Source organism: Macrobrachium rosenbergii, chromosome 22 (assembly GCF_040412425.1).
Source record: "Macrobrachium rosenbergii isolate ZJJX-2024 chromosome 22, ASM4041242v1, whole genome shotgun sequence".
Lineage (NCBI taxonomy): Eukaryota > Metazoa > Arthropoda > Malacostraca > Decapoda > Palaemonidae > Macrobrachium > Macrobrachium rosenbergii.
Genome location: NC_089762.1, coordinates 41,158,391 through 41,170,890, shown reverse-complemented (window position 1 = coordinate 41,170,890; position 12,500 = coordinate 41,158,391). Strand labels below are relative to the sequence as shown.

Below are 12,500 nucleotides of genomic sequence, written 5' to 3'. Positions count from 1 at the left end.
TCAAAAAAGTTACAAGCTTTCAAGGACTGTCTGTCCTCATCGTCAGATAGCAGCAAAAAATAAATTAGGTCCTGTTATTAATTGTATCAATGTACAGAACACTTTTTGTGCAAGTGATCAAGTTTAATCTTTAATATACGTAAATATATATATATATATATATATATATATATATATATATATATGTATACATATGTATACACAGCAAAAGCATTAGCCTTCACAAACAGAAATTTGTACGATTACCTGGTTTAATTAAATAATTATAATTAATTAATTAATGCAGTTTCAGATTCGGCCCAGTTCTTTGATGTGCCGATGCCAGATATTTGGGTTACTCCCCCCTGCCGGGACCCTCCCTTCTTCCCTCCCCTTCTTGCCAATTGCTAGCATTAACAATTTTCTTTACCGCTGGTCCTTAATAAATAAATGTAGCGCGCGTTTATAATTGGCGAGTGTAATAATAATAATAATAATAATAATAATAATAATAATAATAATAATAATAATAATAATAATAATAATGACTTTTGGGGCGGTGGAAAATATAGAAAGGTAAATAATGGGAGAGGGAGTGTTAAAGAGTAATAATAATAATAAGAATAATAATAATTTGTGGGGAAATATATAGAAGGGGAAATAATGGGAGGGAGAGGGGAGGGCAACTTAATTCAGTTCAGAATATTACCCCCTCCCTTCTTCCTTCCCCCACCCATAAAAATAAATGAAAATAAAATCCATATCCTTTTGTGGGCGGGGAAAAATTTAAGATAAATAGAGGGGGGGGGAACGTAATCTAATTAAGATTATTACCCCCTCCCCAACCCTCCCCTCCCCTCAAAAATATAATTAAAAAATCCATGTCGGGTATATTACAAAAAACAGACACCTCCCCTCCCCTCCCCTCCCCACCCCAAATTGTTTGATAACATTTTAAAGTTCCTGTCTACTTTACCTTCCACACCCACGCCCCCCCTCCTCCTTCCTTCCTCCCGGGAGGGAGCGGGCGTTCCATTCAATCGCATCGGCTTTCTCTGCATTTGCACGCTTGCACTTGTTGCTCTGTGGGGTGGGGGGAGGGGTGGGTGGGTGGGGTCATTCACCAAAATGCAAATTTGTCCCGCCCAGCGGCAGCTCACCATGAGGCAGGAGGCAGCAGCAGCCAGGCAGCAGCTTCATTTAAAAGGAATATATCGCCCGAGGGGCGGGGGGGGGGGATTAACTCCGTCTCTGATTTACCCGTCCAGTCATTAGCGGCCGCCCCCCACCCCCGGGCCAAATCAAATTGACCGTGAAGTCGCCACGACAACTAACAAAAACGATAATAATAATAATAATAATAATAATAATAATAATAATAATAATAATAATAATAATGGCATATATCAAATGAGCATAATAATAATAATAATAATAATAATAATAATAATAATAATATAATTATAATAATAAATACATGCTATGTCAAAAAGGCAATATCAAACTCTAACGAATACATAAAAAAAACAAATTCGGGGACTATACTATATTTAGACGACAAAAACCGCCAAAAAACAAATGAAAAGTACAACGAAATACACAGAAAAGTGTACATCAATCTTATCAAGATTCCTGTTACGTATACTATGAACACAGAAAAGTTAAACTTTAAATAACATCATTGTTGTACATACCAAGAAGACATGGCAATATAAGCCCCAGTATACAGTATGTACAATGAATATTCTATGAGGTTAATCTGTGCTATCTCTCAAAAGTACAAGTCAAGAAAAGGCTGAGAGAGAGAGAGAGAGAGAGAGAGAGAGAGAGAGAGAGAGAGAGAGAGAGAGAGAGAGAGAGAGAGAGAGAGAGAGAGAGAAATTCACATTACCTTGCAACCAAATTAACAGCATTCACTTCATAATCAACATACATAGCAACCCTAAAAACAGATTAGACATAACGCCAGTACCTATGCGCTCATATGTTGCAACATTCCCCTCATGATAGACTCCCAGCACATAACACTCCGAGACCACATTTGGTACATTCACATCCACATAAAATACCGTCTGGGATACGCATTAGACTGACTGAAAAAGGAACCTTAAAATAGATACGCCGGGTCGATTGTCGGAAAGATTAATATGCTACGCTATAACGCAATCTGGGAGTTTCAGCTGCCAAGGTAGAAAAAAAATTTAAATATAAAAAAAAAAATTAATATATGTTGCCGTCTCGCCTGACATTTAACACAGCGAGAATTAAAGGAGCACTACAAATGTCAGTTACAGCATTTCAGACCGAATAAAAGGGTACAGAAGAATTAAAATATGTTCATTTGTGGCGGTAGATGAGGAAATGCAGTGAGGAAAAAAAAAAGTTAGGAATTTTAATTTGCTGTATCGGTCGTGTAATTCATAATTCATTCGCTATGCTTAAGATTCATTAGGTTCTATGAAGGGATATGTATGTATGCATGTATGTAAAATATAATAATGTGTATATATATTACATACATATACAAATTATATAATATATATACTGTATATACTGTATGTATGTATGATATATATACATACATATACATATATATATATATATATATATATATATATATATATATATATATATATATATATATATATATATATATATATATATATATATATATATATATATATATATATATATATATATATATATATATGTTGTTAGACCGGCGATGGTGTATGGGGCTGAGACATGGTCAATAAAGAAGGCTCAAGAAAGGAAGTTGGAAGTGGCAGAGATGAAGATGTTGAGATGGATGTGTGGAGTCACGAGAAAGGATCCGATCAGAAACGATTATATTAGAGGGAGAGTCAAAGTGGCAGAAGTGTCAAACAAAATTCAGCGAAGAAGATTGCGGTGGTTTGGTCATGTCGTGCCGAGAGAGGAGTATCATGAGAGTAGAAGGGTTATGGACGTGGATGAGAAGGCTTACACGGAACAGCGACCCCATATAGAGATGGGTTAAAGGCTGAAGACAAAGATATATATATATATATAATATATATATATATATATATATATATATATATATATATATATATATATATACACACATATACATATATAGCCTATTGTATATCCACTGCCAGGCATTCTATAATTACCACAGACGGCTCTCATAATAAATTTAAACTTTGAAAATAATAACTCCCCAAAACCTGAGACAGGAAAAATAAAATATAAATTAAAAAATAAGTCTCCAATGGCTATCACGGATTTTTCCCTAATGATTTAGGGGGTAAAAATAAATAAAATCCTCTCGACTGATTCTACAATCATTTCAAAGACACTCTAAAACGACAATTGCCAATTGAAGGGCACTCTTGAACTTTTTTGTGTTTATCTGTATATTCCAATCAAATCGATAGACAAGGGCACTCATTCCCCTCAAAATATTAGCAAAATATTACCAAATTATTACCAGAATATTTCCAAATTGTTACTAAAATATTACCAAAATATTACCAAATCATTATTATCAAAATATTACAAACTTATTATAAAAATATTTCCAAATTATTACTAAAATATTACCAAATCATTATTATCAAAATATTACCAAATCATTACTAAAATATTACAAAATATTAAAAAATATTACCAAATTATTAACAAAATACTACCAAAATATTACCACAATATTACCTAACTGGGCGTCCTTTTTCTATTATTTTCAAGCATACAGGGCTGTTCTTAAGACTACGCATAAATATGAAAATCCTGAAATATATCTTTCGCAAGCGATAATTTCCGAATTTCTGGATCATCAACTTAAGAAACGTTGGGTTTGGTCAGTGCCTGAATGGGTAATCATCACGAGATGTCGTAACCCGTCAATGCGTAAGGCCCGGCCCATGGGATTCGCAATCTCATCCCAAAACACCTTGCATACGGATGGGTGACAAAGGGGACTATATTATTATAGGGGGTATATTTGTGGATATATATATATATATATATATATATATATATATATATATATATATATTTGTATATAATATACATATATATATAATATATATATATATATATATATATATATATATATATATATATATTTATATATATATATATATATATATATATATATATATGTGTGTGTGTGTGTAAACACACATATGTATATATATACATACATGTATACATATATTGCAAATAACAGCTTGGCATTACATGACAATCATTTCTAGACTCAGTATAAAATACTTACTACATCAACAGAAAATAACAATAAAAGAATACCGGCAATTACTTCTCCCTGAACCGCATTTAACGAACCACTAAAACAAATATATACAACGTAAATCTAACTGCCCATTCCGTCGGGATTTATTTCCCGAATCCTGGCCAATAAATCCTCAGCAATGTAATCCTGGGAATCCTAATCCTACCGTAAAGGGCAAAACCTCTTTAACATCCAAATTAAAGTGATCGGTTCCTTCAGGTTATATATATATATATAGTTTCACCGGTTTTAAAGTTGGGGTCAAAATCTGGTACAATGGTTTTGGCTTACAGAGCCATTTAAAAAAACAATAACCAAATAAAAGTAATTTTTTTCAACGTGCAAAACAATCATTGGTAAAAAAAAAAAAGGAAAAAATTTGGCATAGTTTTTTGAACAAAACTTTTTTTAATCGATATTTTTTTCCTTGCTCTTGGAAAAAATGGAAAGAAATCTAAATACTTTTTTCCATCGATACGTTGTTTTTCTGCACTGTGAAAAATGGAAAGGAATGTATATTTTTCTTCAATCGATGCGTGGTTTTTTCCTTTGCTCTAGGTGTGTGTGCGTGTGTGTATGTATGCATGTATGCATGTATGTATATATATATATATATATATATATATATATATATATATATATATATATATATATATATATATATATATATATATATATATATATATATATAATTTCTTATAATTTTTCCTAGCACAGGGAAAAAACAACGTATTGATTGAAAAAAATGTTTTTTTTTCTGCACTGTGATAGATGGAAAGGAATGTATATATTTTTTCAATCGATGCACAATTTTTTCTTGCTCTGGGAAAAATGGAATGTTTACATATATATTTTTTAATCTATACTTTTCTGCGATGGAAAAAAAAAGAAAACTTGTTTTTTCCCCAATCGATACTTTTTTCCCTGCTCTGGAAAAAAATGGAAAGGATGGTTTTTTCCGGATGCAGTGTGCCATCATAGCACCATATGGCACCCGGCCCTAAGCTGAAAGTTGCACTGGGAAAGAAAACAGCCTTCGGAATAATATTGGGGAATATAACCGGTCAGTATACTTCAGTGAAGTTAATATAATGTGAAATAGTGGGCACTATACATAAGTGATGTTAATATAACTTAAACTGGAATGAGTGGATACATGCACACACTCTCTCTCTCTATATATATATATATATATATATATATATATATATATATATTATTTAACATATGTATAAACTAAGAACTATATATATATATATATATATATATATATATATATATATATATATATATATATATATATATATATATATATATATATATATATATATATATATATATATATATATATATATATATATATATATATATATATATATATATGTGTGTGTGTGTGTGTGTGTGTGTGTGTATACATATATATATACATACATACATACATACATACACTAAACTAAGAACATCCATTACAATACAAATCCCTATTCAAAATAAAAAGTAACAATAGCAAGTACTAGGAGCATCAAGACTACCCAGAATACAATTCAATTCTAAAACGATTCAATTTACGAGAATACTTTCTTTTTTTTTCTCTCCTACCATCAATATTCACCAGGACGTATCCAGGTCATGTTTGTAATGTCAAAGTTTCTTCTCTCTCTCTCTCTCTCTCAAGTCCTTCTCCCCTCGCTTCCTTCCTCTGTTGTGCTTTCCCTCTACGGAAGAGGGGCGAGAGAGGAAAGAGGAAAGAGGAAGCAGGAGGAGGAGGAGGAGGAGGAGGAGGAGGAGGAGGAGGAGGAGGAGGAGGAGGAGGAGGAGGAGGAGGAGGAGGAAGGAATCTCTCTCGCCAGGGCCAGGAAACTTACCTAGTAGCCAAAAGCCATTAATTATTGGACTCGGGCGACGACGTACCTGCAAAGAGAAAGGAGAAGTAATTACACAGTGCCAACAGGTGCGCCTCTCTCTCTCTCTCTCTCTCTCTCTCTCTCTCTCTCTCTCTCTCTCTCTCTCTCTCACCCAACAAACACTAGAAACACAGAAACACCATCAGCACTTGTCCTTGCCCTCTCTCTCTCTCTCTCTCTCTCTCTCTCTCTCTCTCTCTCTCTCTCTCTCTCTCTTGGTCTCTGTCTTCTTCCCATCTCCGGCTCCGTCTCTCTCTCTCTCTCTCTCTCTCTCTCTCTTCCCTCGTTCCCGGCTCATTTCCCAAGTCCTTATTCTCGCTTCGTCTTCGCCTTCATTATAACAAAATAATTTCAGATTGTCACCACCCTCGAGCGAGTAAGGTACTTGAGAGAGAGAGAGAGAGAGAGAGAGAGAGAGAGAGAGAGAGAGAGAGAGAGAGAGAGAGAGAGAGAGAGAGAGAGAGAGTATTCCTTTTGTACTTTTAATGAGAACCAGTTTGGGTGCTTGCGACGCGTGTACTGTCTATCTTAAATTGGAATGTCTGTATTCCAGTGACTTAATATCAACTTTCAAAATAATTCATTTATGTCTTTAAGTGCTTGGGTCTTGTGGCCTGGTAAATGATGATAAGGTTATTTATAATAATAATAATAATAATAATAATAATAATAATAATAATAATAATAATAAACAAGCTTACAAACTAAGCTTATAAAGAAATAAATATATGACCTCCACATTACTAAACTTACGGGTATCAGCTTAATTACATATTTTTCTTTACTGTGGCTTTTTATCTTCTTTACTCAAATAATAATGTGTCAATACACAGCTGTAAGATGGATACATAACTGGGATACGGCCAAAAGGATCTAAAATGTTTAATATAGCGAAAAACTGCCAAAAGTCTATATAAGACACAGGATAAAGATGTGAAATACCGCAGACACAAGATATATATATATATAGCAGGACCTCATTAATACTGGATATATATATCTAGCGGAGATATTTATTCAAGAAAAGTTGCAAGGTTGTAACTTTTCTTGAATAAATACCTCCGCTAGATACCATCCAGTTGCAATGAGGTCCTGTTGGTAATCGTATTAATGCATGGAACTATTGTTTATGTGACATAATGCACAGAACAATTGTGTAAGTGGTAAAGTTAATATATACACATATATATATACATTACTATATAATATATATATACACACACACACACACATATATATATATATATATATATATATATATATATATATATATATATATATATATATATATATATATATATATATATATATATATATATATATATATATATATATATATATAATGTATATAAATATAAATATCATTGCATTGCGGAACACATTTAAACAATGTAATTCTGAAAATACTTTAATCGACTCTCAAGGATGTGGACTACTATAATAAATAAAAAGGATAACTCAATGACAGAGAAAATGAAATTTGACATTTAATCAAAGACCGCGAGAAATAAATTAGAAAGTCAGGTAACAGGAGAAGGAAGCATAATTGGGAAAAAGCCCCACATGAAATTGGGGGGAACGTTTAGAAAAAAAAGAGCGATATTTAGAAAAAAAAAAAAAAGCGATATTGACTGAGACTCAGAAAAAAAACCTGATTTTAAACGAAACTAGACAAAAAAATATGAAAGATATGAGAAAATATTGCAAAAGAAAAAACTGCCCATAGGAAAACAGAATGTTAGATAAAATAAGACACTTCAAAAAAACTATCCCCTTGCCGAAGAAAATGTAAAAGAAAAGGTAAAAAAATAGTTTTGGTAAAAGACACCATCAAAAGATCACCTCAGCTGATGGGATATTGATAAAAGGAGGAGATTACCTGGGGCGAGGAGATATTGCAAGGAGGCACACAGGTTAATTGGCATTTGCAACAGGTAAAGGTTACATTACCTGTGCTATTCATGAATAACAATTTAAATAAATTTTTACATAAATAACGATTTAAATGAATAATGAAATTTTTTACAAAGTTAGTGGACTGATTATAATTTAAATACAGGATGTCTTACTTTGTTACCGTACTGTTTGAAAGGTTTACATGTGTAAAAGTGTAAAAGAAAGAAATAATCTGTATCTCTGAGTGAGGTAAAGGCAAGCATAAGTAAATGGATCGTCAGTGGTACCATGTTAATTACAGGATTTTTATTATAGGTTGTCTTAATTTGTTACCATACATTTGAAGAATAACAAGTGTATATAAAAGTGTAAAAAAAGCAACATAAGGACTGGAAGCAAGATTACAGAGGTGTAAGTGTAAAATAACGAAATAACCACTTTCCGAAAGATTCACATGGGTGTAAAAGTGTAAAGAACGACATTCACTGTCTAAAAGATTACATGGGGGTAAAAGAACGAAATAATCACTGTCTGGAAGATTACAAGGATGTAAAAGTGTAAAAGAAAACAAGGAATATGTAAAAGTGTAAAAGAACAAAATAATCCCGAAGAAGAATCAAAGATGTAAAATGTGATAAGCCGCTATTGATAAGTCAGGTAAAAGACAAACAAAAGTAAATGGACTGACATCTACGAATCTGTATAGTTAACATGACAAGCATTTGCATACAAGTCTCTATACAGAGAAACTAATACTAAGCATTAACTACTAACTCTGTAATATCTACAGACACACACGCACACACACACCACGTTACAGCGACTGTAACGGAACTCCCGCTACAGCTACAGCTACAGCTACAGCGGAACGATTTCAGAGCGACTGGCCCGCTCGCCAATCCGATGTTTATTTGCATAACAATATTAGCATACAAAATAAACATTTCTCGTAGTAGGCAGCTTTTGAAAACATTCGCGGCTCTCTCGTCAAGGTGTGTCTAACGGAAGTACAGATGTATTCATAACACGATGTATACTGTGTATTTATTTATGTGTGTATGTATATATACATACACACATACATACATACATATATGTGTGTATACAGGTACATATATATATATATATATATATATATATATATATATATATATCATCCCATCCGCAATGATAATCTAGGGCTCTCTGCACTTAGGCCTATGGAGGGATAAAGTCATCCACTGGGACTATTTTCCTTCACATCACCATTCGTACCCCTCAATCAACGTCACCATACCTTTCTCTACAACACTATAGGAGAACAATACCTGTTCCACATGTCACACACACACACACACACACACACACACACACACAAACAAACGCGCGCACACACAGAAAAAAAGTGTAGATGCCTTTGCATACGGCAAAATACCCCCGGGTATCACATGCACAAAAGAAATGAATATGGTGATACACATACCACTGGGGAGGAGAGAGAGAGAGAGAGAGAGAGAGAGAGAGAGAGAGAGAGAGAGAGAGAGAGAGAGAGAGAGAGAGAGAGAGAGAGACTATCTTTTGAATATTTAAAAGATTCTCTCAAGATTTAAAGTCACTGAGGAATTCTATTTTCGCCGACAAATTAAATCAGAAACAGACAAGGAGTAAATAATAATAATAATAATAATAATAATAATAATAATAATAATAATAATAATAATAATAATAATAATAATGTTGATCTCTATTGAGAATACATTTTGCTCTGGTAAGATTTAAAAAGAGAAGTGAGGAATTTTATTTTCTATCTTAAATGTAAATTAAACTAGGAATAATAATAATAATAATAATAATAATAATAATAATAATAATAATGTTCATCTCTATTTAGAATACATTTTGCTCTGTCAAAATTTAAACAGTCAGCAAGGAATTCTATTTTCGCCCAAACTGAATAATAATAATAATAATAATAATAATAATAATAATAATAATAATAATAATAATAACGTTGATCTCTATTTACAGTACATTTTGCTACAACAAAATCTAAAAAAGAAGTCAGTGAGGAATTTTATTTTCTCTTATCTTAAATACAAATTAGGCTAGGAATAAAATAATAATAATAATAATAATAATAATAATAATAATAATAATAATAATAATAATGTCGATCTCCAGCGACTCTCATATACCGAATGGAAGGCGGATTCACACCTAATCAACCCCAATCCTCCGCTGATTCGAAGACGTTAGGATCAAACCCCACAAAAGCGACCTGTCTGTCTGTCGCCCTGGGCTTCGAAAACCTCATAAACCCAAACATTTGGTAACATTAGCAATAATGCCAGACCCCAATGTCTGGGATTAACCCCTATGCTTCGGATTAATGCTGGGGGGAGATGGGGAGGGAGGGGGGAGGGGGAGGGAGAGGGAGGGAGGGAGGTTTTACACCGTAATCTTCAGCGACATGGGCACAAACTGAGGATTACATACGACAATCCCTAACCACAGCAGAGCACAGCAACGCTTCACACCCTCGCCCTCATCCACTCCTACGGGAGGCAGGGGCCTCACAAGGGTCCTGTCCTTACCCTTAACTTCTTCAACTCTCTCTCTCTCTCTCTCTCTCTCTCTCTGCCTGCCTGCCTGCCGCTTGGCAGAGGCCAAACTTCCTAATAGACTATAACTACTTATACTACTGACTGGACTTTATCAACAGAGAGAGAGAGAGAGAGAGAGAGAGAGAGAGAGAGAGAGAGAGAGAGAGAGAAGGGGGATCCTCCCAAAACTTAGGTATTCAAGAGTATTAGTTTATATTATATATATATATATATATATATATATATATATATATATATATATATATATATATATGGTAGATAGATAGATAGATATTCCCTCAAACGGAAACCTTTAATATGACCACAAATCTCCAAAATAACAACAACAAAAAATAAATAAATAAATAAAACGGAAAGGTCCCGCTGTAGCTCGGTCGAAATCTATTTACCACACGAAATCAATTGGCGTGTGGTTTATATTCACAAGAGAATCACCAATCCGAAACTTAAACTTTAACATAGCATGACTGAAATTTTCCCGTCAATGGCATGTAACGAACGCACGGGATTAATTAATGAGGCTCGGGTTTGAAGTCAGCAATTGTTTTTGTCCCCACAGCAACAACTGAGAGGTGTCCGCGGACGAGGAAAGTATGGAATTAATAAAGAAAGTAGAGGAATAAACAAATAAAAGACAAATGTTGAAGCTGGCAAATTGCTCGTGGTTCAAAAGTGACGGGAAATTAATGAACGATTCTCGAGCTGGAAGTCAGTCATTGTTTTTGTTCTCAAACAACAATTGGAAGGTATCCGTGGAGAAGGAAAGTAAGACATAAAGAAAGAAAATAAAGGAATAAGCAAATTAAAGATAAATGCTAAAGCTGGCAATTTCTTTTTTGTACACACAGCAATAACTGAAAGGCATCCGTGGACACAGGAAGGAAAGGAATAAATACAGCAAGTATGGAATAAACAAAGGATATACAAGGTAAGTAAGTATGGAATAAACAAAAATATACAAGGAATAAAAAAACTAACAACTGAAACACGTTTCATGACTATGCATGTTTCAATTCGGCACGACAAGGAGCGCCGTGCAATCACACGTACGGTCAAACGACAAACAATACACGATTTCCCATCCATTCCGGTGTCACTTGACATCGAGGCTGGAAGGTGTGGTGTCAAGTATTTGTAAGCAGGAATCAATATTATCAACGTTATTTATCACTTCATATGACATAAGTAAATATCCGTTAAATGGGATGGCTGCATTATCCGAGTTAATTTTAAATTGAGTCTTAAGGTGCGAAAGTATTTGTAAGGGTAGCTGGTAATAAAGTCAATGGAAAAAGTCACAATTTAGGGTAGGGAAAAAAGTCAGAAAAAAGTCGAATTTATGGTGGCCGGTAATAAAGTCACCGGGAAAAATTCACAATATTTCTTGGGGGTCATTATTTTTATGACGTTTACAGCGTTTTGTTTATGTTTTTACGGTAATCCCCAACGGCCTTGTACTAAACACGCCGCAAAGGTGGATACATACCGGATTAAAACCCTTGGGGTCACTATCTAGGAAAGATTAATGTGACTTTTTTTTCCTGTGACTTTTTTTTTACCTGGATTCATTTGTAAGTACGTATCAATACCATCAGCTTTACTTATCACTTAACATAAGTATCTATTAAATAGGCTGGCAGCATTATCTGAATTAATTTTAAATTGAGTCTTACCAATTAAGACTCAATCATAAAATTAACTCGTATTATGCGACCATCTTCTTAAACAGGACTTGGTGAAGATAGAGTCTGCTTCCTTCTTGTAAGTAAGTATCCTAAGTCCTTCGTCTATAACCGTGACAGTTGGGACGCCAGTTTTGTTAATATTACATTTTATCAG

General features: G+C 33.6%; 2 protein-coding genes across 35 annotated transcripts in view; one reads left to right on the top strand and one right to left on the bottom strand.

Annotated features, from left to right (window-relative positions):
• The window catches only part of mub (poly(rC)-binding protein mub), an 835,667-nt gene that overhangs the window by 292,095 nt on the left and 531,072 nt on the right, over positions 1-12,500 (bottom strand). For 4 of the 34 annotated variants that reach the window (XM_067124761.1, XM_067124777.1, XM_067124775.1 and 1 more), the window contains one exon: positions 6,124-6,169. The exons of the other annotated variants lie outside the window; for them this stretch is intronic. The gene's annotated coding sequence lies outside the window, so the exon portion shown is untranslated. The remainder of the gene's footprint in view (positions 1-6,123; positions 6,170-12,500) is intronic. 34 annotated transcript variants of the gene reach the window in all.
• LOC136850478 (forkhead box protein L2-like) overlaps positions 1-12,500 on the top strand; it is a 167,001-nt gene that overhangs the window by 30,110 nt on the left and 124,391 nt on the right. The window lies entirely within an intron of this gene.